Source organism: Mustela nivalis, assembly GCF_964662115.1.
Source record: "Mustela nivalis genome assembly, chromosome: 11".
Taxonomy (NCBI): domain Eukaryota; kingdom Metazoa; phylum Chordata; class Mammalia; order Carnivora; family Mustelidae; genus Mustela; species Mustela nivalis.
The window spans coordinates 38869719-38881229 of record NC_139030.1 but is presented as its reverse complement, the minus strand read 5'-3'; the positions used below and the strand labels follow the sequence as shown (position 1 = coordinate 38881229).

Genomic DNA, 11511 nt, shown 5'->3' with positions numbered 1-11511 from the left:
AAAATTGGTTGAAAGTAAAATTAAAATAGCAGTATACTCTTCCTATTCCACAAGGAAGATCTCAGACCACTAGGTTAATTGATTTAATTCAACTAAATTGAATTAAACATAGTTCTTCAGTGCTTTTCACTTCTGTAAATTTGACCATAAACTATAGGAAAAACTAAAGCTTTTGAGGCATGTATCTTTATATATTGTAAAAATCAGATGCCGTTTGATCTGATCAATTAAGTATTTGATAAATTTAATGAGTAAAACAGGAATAATCATTTAAACTTATTATTCGGTATGGTTTTGAGTAAAACAACCATTGACTCAATACCTTGTTTTTATTATTGAATTGGTCATTAGGTTATAATTACATATTTTAAAATTTATAGTCTAATTTTAAATATAATACTAAAAAACAGAAAAAATACCCCCATGATGCTTTCAGTATGTATGTTCAAATATCCACCAGTATGTCCGTCAGTAGAAATATGACACTCATTCACAGAGGAGAGCAACTGGAGCCACGTGTCAGCTCTGCAGTACTCCTAATTGCAAACAAGAGTGAAGAATTCTGATGTTTACATGCACAAAACATGCTGAAAGTTCTTATGTAAATTATGAGCGTCCTTAAGTCCCTAAGTTTCCTTATAAATCATCCCCTTGCAGTATTTTTAATGCATGAAGGAAATGCATCTTATCATAAAAATAATGTAAAAGAAAAGCATATTTGAAGACTACAAATGTGATTCTTTCAAGTTAAGACCACATCATAATCTTGTTTCTTTATATATAGGATGTTTATTCATTGACTCTACTTTGCAGAGCCATCTTTCTTTTTCTTTTTTTTTTTTTTTTGCAGAGCCATCTTTCTAAACTCAGATTTTTATTCTTTGGAAACAATGTAGTATAGATGATGTGTTGACAAGGGTCAATAATCATAATCTTAACTAATTAATTTTAGGGTAGAAATATGAGCTATATGAAAACATTCTGTTTATACACACACACACAGACTACATACTTCTAAATCTGATTTTGTAATCTATCACACTTCAAAGTAGAACCCTGTACATTAGCATATTAAGTGAAGTAGATAATAATGTATAGTATATGTGATTTATATATTTACATATTTTATTTAAATATTTATTATTCATATATGTACTTACAAGTTTAATTATTACTTCTATTTAAGTAAACAAAATAATATTTTAGTCATTAGAGTTGTCTGATTCCTTACCTAGTTGAAATTTAAGATTTTGGCATACATCTGAGATTATTTTTCTGACTGTCTTAATCCTTTATGTGGGAAATGTACTATTTTTATTTGAGAAACTCTATAAAATAGCCTCCTGCAGACCAGCCAGGGTTCTAAGTACAAATATTAACTTAGTAAGAATCCTGATACAATGGGAACTAGTATAATCCCCAGTTTACAGATGAGGAAGTGATTTACCATAGGCCAGACAGCTAAGTGGCAGAATTAGGATTGAAAATTACTTCAGAGTCCATGTGCCAGTTTACAAAGGACTGGCAGCCATATCTCAGTAGATTTCATTTATTAATTTGAAGTCAGGGGCACGGAAAAGAAGAGCCACTCCTTGATATCTTGGCTGCAAGACATCCAGCGACCTGGAGTCTTTGCTTCTGAGTTGTCACTCTGTGTGTTATCCAGTGAGTCATGTCATACCTGCTGTTCTCCTTGGGCTGTGTCTGCGGAGCACCTAACCAACAGGCAATAAAGGGAAAGTTGGTATCAAGCAGGAGCCCTTTTCTTTATCTGACACAGAGATGACCCCTTTGTTATCTTTGACTGACTCCACAGATGCCGTGGTATTTGGTTAGCCATGGTTACAAACTGGTTTTTGTGGTAAGTATGACTTTTGTGATTCTTTGAAGTCTCTGCCAGAACTAGAGATTCTAGTCTCTATATCAATTGCCTCCATTAATGATGTATCTTTGTGAGTTTATCTAGCTGTAGATCATCACAGAATGATGTTTAAGCTTGCTTCTTCAACAAGAGATTAAGGAGTACTCTTTATTACTACAGAATTTAAGTTAAAAAATGTAATTTAAGTTAAAAAACTTAATTTCTGTAATGATGACAAATGTTCTACTCTTTTTCACAAGTTTAGGGTAAACACATTAGATTTTTTTTTTTTTTTTTTTTTTTTGCTTTAGGTGAAGACTTCTTATGCTATAAGGGAAAACAGGGTTTCAAAGGATAATAATGATACTTAGTATGTAGCTTACTTTTTTCACTTTACTATTGAATTTTGAATAATAGAACTTACCTGAGTGTTTGGATTTAAATTACTCTCTACCTCTTGAATTGCTATTCAAACACCCTGAGATCACTATATGTGTTACATGAGAAGATAAAAAGCCTAAAATTGCCTCAGAAATTTTATTTCTCTGTATTATCATTTAAATTTGGTAATTTCCCTCAAGAATAATAGAAGAAATGTTCAATGATAAATAAAGCTTTTGTGCTTAGTTGGTTTTCTTTCCCACACTAGGGAAGGGAACTGATCTTCACTGTGTCCACAACATGCCAGACATTTGACCTCATTTAAACCCCACACAAATGTATGAGATTGATATTTATTCTCTCCATTTTATTGGAGAAGAAATTGAATTTCAGGGATATATGGTAAATTGCCTAGAGCCACATAGGCCCTAAGTGGGATCCAAACTGGGGTCATCCAGACCTCAAAAATTGTGTTCTGTCCGTCACAATACCATAAATTTGGGGATTTAAAAAAAATCTTGGTTATTTTCATTTTTAAATTAACCACTGATATCAACAGTGCACTTTAAAGTAGGGGAACAGTTTTTGAGAGAGGAGGGAGCCATTTACTCTTTTCATCAGAGGTATGAAAACTATGCTGAATACCTTGGCAAGTGCCAAGTTTTAAACTGAGAAGTACCAATATGCTTAGGCAAATACCTCTTTTCAAACAATTAAAACACAGATTGAAGTCCAAGTGTGAAATGTGAGCCTTTGTATCCTCACTCCTGTGGAACCAATGCACAAAGCACCGTAGCGTGCGCCTCTGAGTCCTCTTATGGATGACTCTTATGGATGACTGGGAAGGATTACACACAGGAGTCAGCAGGTGAGAGGCATCAGCGGTTACAGCTCAGTTCCTTACAGCTCGGTTTCCTTGACCTTCAGTCCAAGGCAGAGGCTCAGAGTAACTGTCAACAGAAAAGAAACCATTGTACAAGAGAATTGCTTAAAATACTTCATTTGTTCTTCCCGCAAAGTGGAGGTACTGTTTGTGGTTTGGAGAGCTATAGTGACAGTTTGAAGCTGTTGTGCCAATTTTGAGCGTATTTATATATACATATATATCTGTTATGTGGTGTGCTTTCTTATCTTGAAGAGCAGGTGTTTAAAACAGTTGAGGTATGTTAACAAATTGGGGTGTGTAAGGAAAGCATAAGTCTTGACATTTCCTCGCTTCATAATTTGTGTTCAGTTGGCCCTGTGAGTGTTGATAAAGGACAATGCTAGTGCCTGTTTTTGATGTGAATATACCAGTTAAAAGATGATCAATTAGGGAGTTATTTCCAGTTTTCTCCATCTCTTGACAGCTGTGATCAGTGCTGTTCCGAATTTGCATTAGGTTATAGAACGTTTATTATTTCCCTGGACAAACAAAATATAAATACAATTTCACCCTGCAAAGAGATTATTAAGTTAACATTGCAAAAGATTTATTAATTTTATTATGGTTAACGGTTCATAGTACTGAACAGGAGAACTCAAGACAACTTGATTTTAGAACCTAACAGTGTCTTGCAAATCACTTATTAAGTGTCCAATAAATATTTGTGAAGTAAATATGCATGAATATAGTTCTCCCTGAGAGTTCTCATTTCTCAATTATATTTCCATTTTTATGTGTGAAGTGGAAATACTTACTTCTAACAGTTTTGGTCAGATCTTTCAAAAAATCCTTGAGCCGTTTAGACAAAAATAATAATACTGTTCTACCAATCACACACAGGTACACACACACACCCCCACACACATGCACTAGCCAAGAACTGCTTCTATATTTGGGAAGGTAAGAATATCTGCTTTGCCTGGGGCTTAGTAATCAACATCTTCTGCCTTTGATGACAAGAGTAGGAAATGTGCTACTTATTATTTGCCATGAATGTTTACTATCTATTTTCTTAGGTCTGGTGTACAAAACTGTTTTAGGGTTTCTGGATAGGCTGAGTTACCACAAGCAAGCCACATCTAGGAAGGATTGTTTTAAACAACCAGTTCAAAGGGTCCAAGAAGAAGCTGACTTTTCTTTGCCAATATCAGTTATTTTAGTATTTGGAGGACAGGGTTGATTAGACCCAGAAGACATACCTAGTCCCTTATAGACAATTTGGTCCAAATATTTATGTTCATCTGATGCATAGCTTTGTAGACATATCTGAGAGTTTTCACAGTACTTATCTTCTTCCCTCTCACTGTTAATTCAGTTCTCAATTCTGCCTAAATATCAAACTTCAAAATTTACATGGCCTTAACTTGTGCGTTCATTGTTCCTGGTAGGAAGCTTGATAATGAGTTTATTAATAAATATTGGGTCTTGAATACTATAACATCACACTGAGGAAAAAGCACTGAGTTCATTATTCCTCACGAGTTAGATGTTCCTAATGAAGTGTCGGGTTTTATTGGGAGAAGATACTTTGTGATTTCACATACATGGAGAATGAACTATGGGACTCCTCATAGCCTAAAGATGAAAAAAGAGAGAAGATGAGCAGAGTGGGATGGATGAAGAAGGCAGATACATGAGGAAAAGAAAAGAGCATTTATTATTTTGGAGCTTTTCTGTAATGTCTTAAGAAACATGTTTGAAAGAACCTTGTTCATAGCTGCAGAGATTCAGAAATAAATCATCGATGAAAGAGAAATAGAAAAGGTAGTAAATTATGGAAAGGAAGGAAATGGGATGGAGAAAAATGATGGGGAGGATGAGAGAAAAATGTCTAGAAGAACAAAGGTATTCATAAATTAGCTGTGAATTTCTGCCTTTCTTGAATTTTGAGAATCCTCTGGTTTCATATTCTCTGCTTCTTTAGACAGGATGTATATTTATAGACTGTTTACTTTAGTAACTGAAACCTTTGCTCTTTTCCCCTTTGAAAAAAATGAAATGTGAAGTTAAAAGGGAGAAGTTTGTTCACAGCTACTTAAAAATGCAAACCTCATCTGGGGGCCATTGTAGAGATTCAAAACATTCTTTAATGATCTAAAGTAACAAAAGTCTAGAACAAATATGCTATTCTTATTGGCTTTTGAGATTTCTTAGATATTTTTATGCAAAATATTTTAGTGATATCAGTGATATTTGAGAATAACTTTTAATATCAGTAATGGTAGGTTTTGCTTTACAATTATTTTAGAATTTTTCTGATAAATCAGTCAATAAACCACACATAGCCCAATAGATCTAAGGACACTATGGCTATGTTCCCTGAACTGAAGAAACATCGCTGTACTTCAAAACTGGCTCTTTAGAAAACTGTCTCCTTGTTAGGGGCAGTGTTGAGCTCTGAAGGCATTCTGTCTGGGCAGAGTCCCAGGTCTGCCTCTTACTGTCCAGATAATCTCAGGAAAAGTTTTTTCTCCTTTTCATATTAATAAATGCAAAGAACTCAAAAGAATGTCTGACATGTAAGAAGCATTTGATAAATTTAGTTATTACAGCGCATTGCCCATTATAGATAGAAAAGACCACAAGTCACTTCAGAAAACAGAAAAACATAAAGGAAGTAAATAAGGGTGTTTATAGTCAGGCAAGGTGAGGATTATTCTTTAAAATTAAAAATTCCATCGGAGTATTTTCTGCATAATGAGCAGTTCAACAGATCTGTGCTGAAAAGTTGGGTGGCTAAACAAATCTAAAACTAGAGCCATTCACCAAAAAGTAGTTATCAAGATATATAATGAGCTTATAACTGCATCTGGTCCATTTTGGGTAGAGAAAAAGTATCAGACATATCTTGTGTCTTCAAGGTTGTTTTAATTAGTTGAAGAGAGAAGATCATATATATGACAGACAAAAGCAAATAATAATAGACACTCAATAGGTACTTGGGTACTCATTAAATGAATTACATAAAAAATCCAAAACAATTATAAATGGCAATAGAAATATAAGGAACTATAAGGTAGGCATTAAAAGGATCATAAGCACCAACTAGGTTGATATAGTTCAGAAACTGGGATTCAGAATGGTATTTAAAGATTGTGTAGATTTAAGCTTGTCATTCTCAACCCTGGTAGCACATTCAAATAGTGAACATCCAGGTCCCACCCCAAGAAAACCTTACTTGACTGATCTGAATTCAAGATCAGGCATTTATATGCTTTAAAAGCTACCAAAGTGAGTTTAATATTGAGTCAAAGTGAGTCTCTTGTCTAAATGGTCAGGACAGAACAAAAATTCCAGGCAGCGCTGGGAGATGGGGATGGTGTTGTCGAGGAATCTGTGTGTAGGGCCATGAAAGGGTGTGTAGTGGCTCAGAAGAGAGCTAGACTGAAGCTAGACTGGCTTAATTTTGAGGTATTAAATCCAAAGAGGTGCAGCCTGGATGAGAATACAAGTAGCAGGTATGTGACTTTCATTTCTGCATACATAGACCCAGCTTAACCCCCCTGGCCAGGTGCATGATCTCTCTATGCCTTATATTTCTCATCTGTGGATATGGCTCTCACATGAGGACCTCAGGACAGAAAGGACATGGTGAAGGGAAATGCTAAGTTAAATGAGTTAAGATACTCCTGGGAAAATGGTAATGTTATGGCAGAGACAGGAAGATGGAAGTGCCCAAAAGGGAACAAAAGCAAGTCACATGCTTCACAAGTTAGTAAGACTGTATTTCTAGAGAACTAATTCATTCAAAAGAACCTCCAAATAAAATACATTGTGGATCAGAAAGCTGCTATTTGATGGAACAAAGTAATTCTCTTCCCCTCAGCTCCTCCCTATAAATTCTCCCTCAAAACCAATTATACCAACTCGGAAATGAAACTAGAAATATTACAAGTCAGTTTGAGCAAAATAAGAAATGATCCTCTTGAAAGTTTACTTGGTGTTTCAAATGTTCACTTAGAAGCAGAAGTATGTAAGTCCCGTGAGAAAATGCAAAACAAAAATGGGAAGTACTGAAAATGAAAGCCACATACATTTTGTAAGAATCCATCCTTCAAATTCTTTTAGTGGACTTTTCTACATAAATGTAATTGAAATTGTTAGACTTTCTGGCGAATGTTATCTACGTGGTGGCACGTATTAGTATTGCTATTTCTAGATTCAAGAAATATGGTTGCTTAGAAACATATTAAATAATCATCTCAGCACCCTTTAGACTTAGTATAAAAAGAACAAAGAGTGCTAAGTGAGGCAGAATGATCTGGAGAGGAGTTGACCTATGTTTAAATTGTCTCTTTAGCTGAAGCTATTATATAATTTGCTAGGTCAGCTTTTGACATGGCTTGTAGATATCATTAGCCTAAATATTTCTATTATCTCCATGCATTATTATGCATGTTCACTCATTTTATTGCCAAAATAACTGAAAGAGAGAGAAGATATGTTATCCCATTGTACAGTAAGAGAAGGGGCATAACAGAGGGAGACTGTGCCAAGAAAATGTATCTGGCTAAGGAATAGCAACCAGGCTGGAACCCAACTTTCTTGAGTTTTAGTTTGATACTGTTTTATTTCAGACTATAATATTTACTCCAGTGCTCCCTGGCCTTTTAAAATCACAGTCAGTAAAAATCACCCCTGTACCTTTCTTCAGGCTGATATAACACTAGTGAAATCAAATGTGTTCATTTTGTAGAATTGTGTATGATTTGGACTCTGACAAATGTTACTTTCTAAAGGAAATGGTATTTCATATTTTCCCTAACTATAGGCCTTGGTTTTAGATAGATCCAGCTTAAATATCTTGGACAAGTTGCATAATCTCTGTATACTTCAGACTTCTCATCCATAAAGTAGATAATTTGTACTTTATATTTGTGAGGAATTTTATAAGGAAGAATGCATGTAATGTTCTTAACACACAATAGACTCGATACATGTTATCTACATCACTTTGAAGTCAGAATAACTATTTCATAGTAATATGAGTAGGTTTTATCGATCTATTAAGAAAATTGTAAGTAACATAATCCACATTGTAACTGAAGATATTCTGAAAAAGAATTTAGGTTAGAAGAGGGCAAAAATTAAAAATACATAAAATATAAAAAATACAATAAAAATATCAACACACATTTTTATGAAGCTAGATAAATTGATATTAAAGGTTGTGTAGAAAAATAACTGTACAAGGAGGACCAAAAAAAGAAAAATAAACCACTAAAAAGAAAAGCTATATGGACAGCCACATGCAAAGGATGCAACTGTACCACTATCTTACACCACACACAAAATTAAATTAAATAAAAGGCTTGTACTTAAGACCTGAAACCAGAAAACTCTTAGAAGAAAACATAGGGGGCAAGCTCCTTCACATTGGTTTTAGGAATGATATTTTGGATTTGAAACCAAAAGCATAGACAACAAAAGTAAAAATAAATAATGGGACTATATCAAAATAAAAAGCATTTGCATGGCAAAGGAAACCATTAACAAAATGAAAAGGTAGCCTACTGAATGGGAGAAAATATTTGCAAGTCCTATATCTGACAAGGGGTTAATATCCAAAATATATAAAGTACTCCTACAACTCAATAGCAAAAAATACAAACAATCCATGTAAAAAATGGGCAGAGGATCTGGATGTTTCTCCAAAGAAGACACACAGATGGCCAACAGGAAGAGATGCTCAACGTCACTAATCATCTGGGAAATGCAAATCAAAACCACAATGAGCTATCACTTCACATCTGTTAGGACAAGTGATAGCAAATGCTAATAAGCATATGGAGAGGAGGTAAGCCGTGTACACCATTGGTGGGAATGTAAATGGGTACATTGACCCATCAATTCCTCATCTATGTATTTATTTGAGGAAAACAAAAATTAGCACTAACTTGGAAAAGATCTATGCACTACCCCCCATCTTCATTGTGGCATTAGCTACAATAATAAAGACATAGAAATAACCTTAGCATCCACAAAAGGATTAATGAATAAAGAAGTTGTGGGGATATATTTATTTTTATATAAAATAATCGTGTACACACACAGTGGAATATTATTGACCAAGAAAAAGGAAATCCTGCCATTTGTGACAACATGAACTGGACCTTGAAGGCATTATGCTAATTGAAATAAGTCAGAGATATATAAATACTATATTATCTCATTTATATGTAGAATCTAAAAAAAAGAAAGAAAGAAAGAAAATCAAAACTGAACTCATAGATACAGAGAACAAATTGGTGGTTGCCAGATGTGAGGAGCAGGAATGGGTGATGGAGGGTCAGAAGGTACAAGCTTCCAGTTACGAAATAAGTAAGTCCAGTGGATGTAATGAACAGCATGCTCTGTAGTAGTGTATATTTGAAAGTTTCTATGAGAGTAGATCATAAAAGTTTTCTTCACAAGAAAAAATCTTACAACTGTGTGATGATGACATTTAACTAAACTTATTGTGGTAATCATTTTACAATACATGCATATATCAAATCAGCATGTTGTACATTAGAAACTAAAGCAGTGAATACATCATTATATCTCAATTTTTTAAAAAATCAGAAGGGCGCCTGGGTGGCTCAGTGGGTTAAAGCCTCTGCCTTCGGCTCGGGTCATGATTCTAGGATCCTGGGATCAAGCCCTGCATCGGGCTCTCTGTTCAGCGGGGAGAATGCATCCTCTCTCTCTCTCTCTCTCCCCCTCTCTCTCTGCCTACTTGTGATCTCTCTCTCTGTCAAATAAATAAATAAAAGCTTTAAAAAAAATCAGAAAGCACACTTACAAAAGAAAAGCTATAAATGAGGACTAGCTCTAACAACAGACATCAAAACCTACTGTTCATCATTTATAAATGAAATGGTGTGGTACTGGCACATAATGAAGAGATGGACCAGTGAAATTAAAGGGAAGTTGTAGAACTAAACCCAGGTATCCATAGAACTTCAGTACGTATGTGCATACCCATATATATATTTCCAAATCCCTTGCCAGACCTGAAAATCTGCCTTTTCTCTAAATCTTCTCCTCCACTGCTTGGAGTCACTATCCTGATAGTTTGGACCTTGATTCCTTGTTTGTGGATTTTGAATGCACTCTATACCAATACTGTTCAACACAATTTTATGTATTAAAATCTACACTGTCCAATAGAGGAGCTATTGAGCTTTTGAAATATGTCTAGTACTACTGAGGAACTTACTTTAAAATTGCTTTGAATTTTACATTTTTTAATTCTTACTTTTTTTTTAAAAGGTATTATTTATTTATTTGACAGAGAGAGAGAGAGAAATCACAAGTAGGCAGAGAGGCGGGCAGAGAGAGGAAGGGAAGCGGCTCTCCAGCAAGCAGAGAGCCCGACGTGGGGCTTGATTCCAGGACCTTGGGACCAAGACCTGAGCCAAAGGCAGAGGCTTTAACCCACGAAGCCACCCAGGTGCCCCTAATTCTTACTTTTTAAAAGATTTTCTTTCTTTCTTTTTTTTTTTTTTAAGATTTTATTTATTTATTTGACAGAGACAGATCACAAGCAGGCAGAGAGGCAGGCAGTGAGAGAGGAGGAAGCAGGCTCCCTGCTGAGCAGGGAGTCCGATGCGGGGCTAGATCCCTGAGATCATGACCTGAGCCAAAGGCAGCGGCTTAACCCACTGAGCCATCCAGACGCTAAGATTTTATTTCTTAGAGAAAGACAGAGAGATGGAGAGAGAGAGAGAAGGAGCAGGAGGAGGAACAGAGGGGGAGGAGAAGCAGACTCCCTACTGAGTAAGGAGTCCAATGCAGGACTCGACCCTAGGACCCTGGGATCATGATCTGAGCTGAAGGCAAATGCTTAACTGACCGAGCTACTCAGGAGCCCCAAAACTGCTTTAAATTTTAATTAATTCAGATTTAAATAGCTATGTGAAACTGGTGGGAACTCTATTGGATGACCCAGCTTTACACTCCAAGCTCCAGTGTCTAGTGTGGTGCCTGAGGGCTGACTGGTTTTTATTTCTCCAGCCCCTATTAATACCATTACAGATCCGTGGCAGGTGGGCTGGTTACCCGCTGATACTCGGGGAAGAAAGCTGCAGCTGCAGCAGGTGCTTCTTGCAGGGCTTTTCCCTTTGCCAGGCAGGAGCTGGTTTCTTCTTCACCATATGGGCTTGCAAGAATTCATTCTTACTTATAGGAACCTCACAGTTTTGCTTTTATACAATACCGAATAAATAAGCATATTTATTCACTTGCTTTACAGAAACTATAGTTTTCTCACAGTAGTATTTTCAGCTCTTTCTATGGAGAAATTTGTCTTTGATGCAATATAGGCATTCAGTGGTTTACATAAATACCGCTCTTGAAAGCA

General features: G+C 35.6%; 1 protein-coding gene across 15 annotated transcripts in view; it reads left to right on the top strand.

Annotated features, from left to right (window-relative positions):
* The first annotated feature begins 1501 nt into the window (after positions 1-1501).
* Positions 1502-11511, top strand: part of ITGA4 (integrin subunit alpha 4) — a 220344-nt gene continuing 210334 nt past the window's right edge. For 4 of the 15 annotated variants that reach the window (XR_014300466.1, XR_014300467.1, XR_014300468.1 and 1 more), the window contains exon 1: positions 10442-10602. The gene's annotated coding sequence lies outside the window, so the exon portion shown is untranslated. Of the gene's footprint in view, positions 1862-10329; positions 10603-11511 lie in introns of those variants that run through there. The other 11 variants (XR_014300471.1, XM_082690226.1, XM_082690227.1 and 8 more) reach the window with 8 other exon arrangements.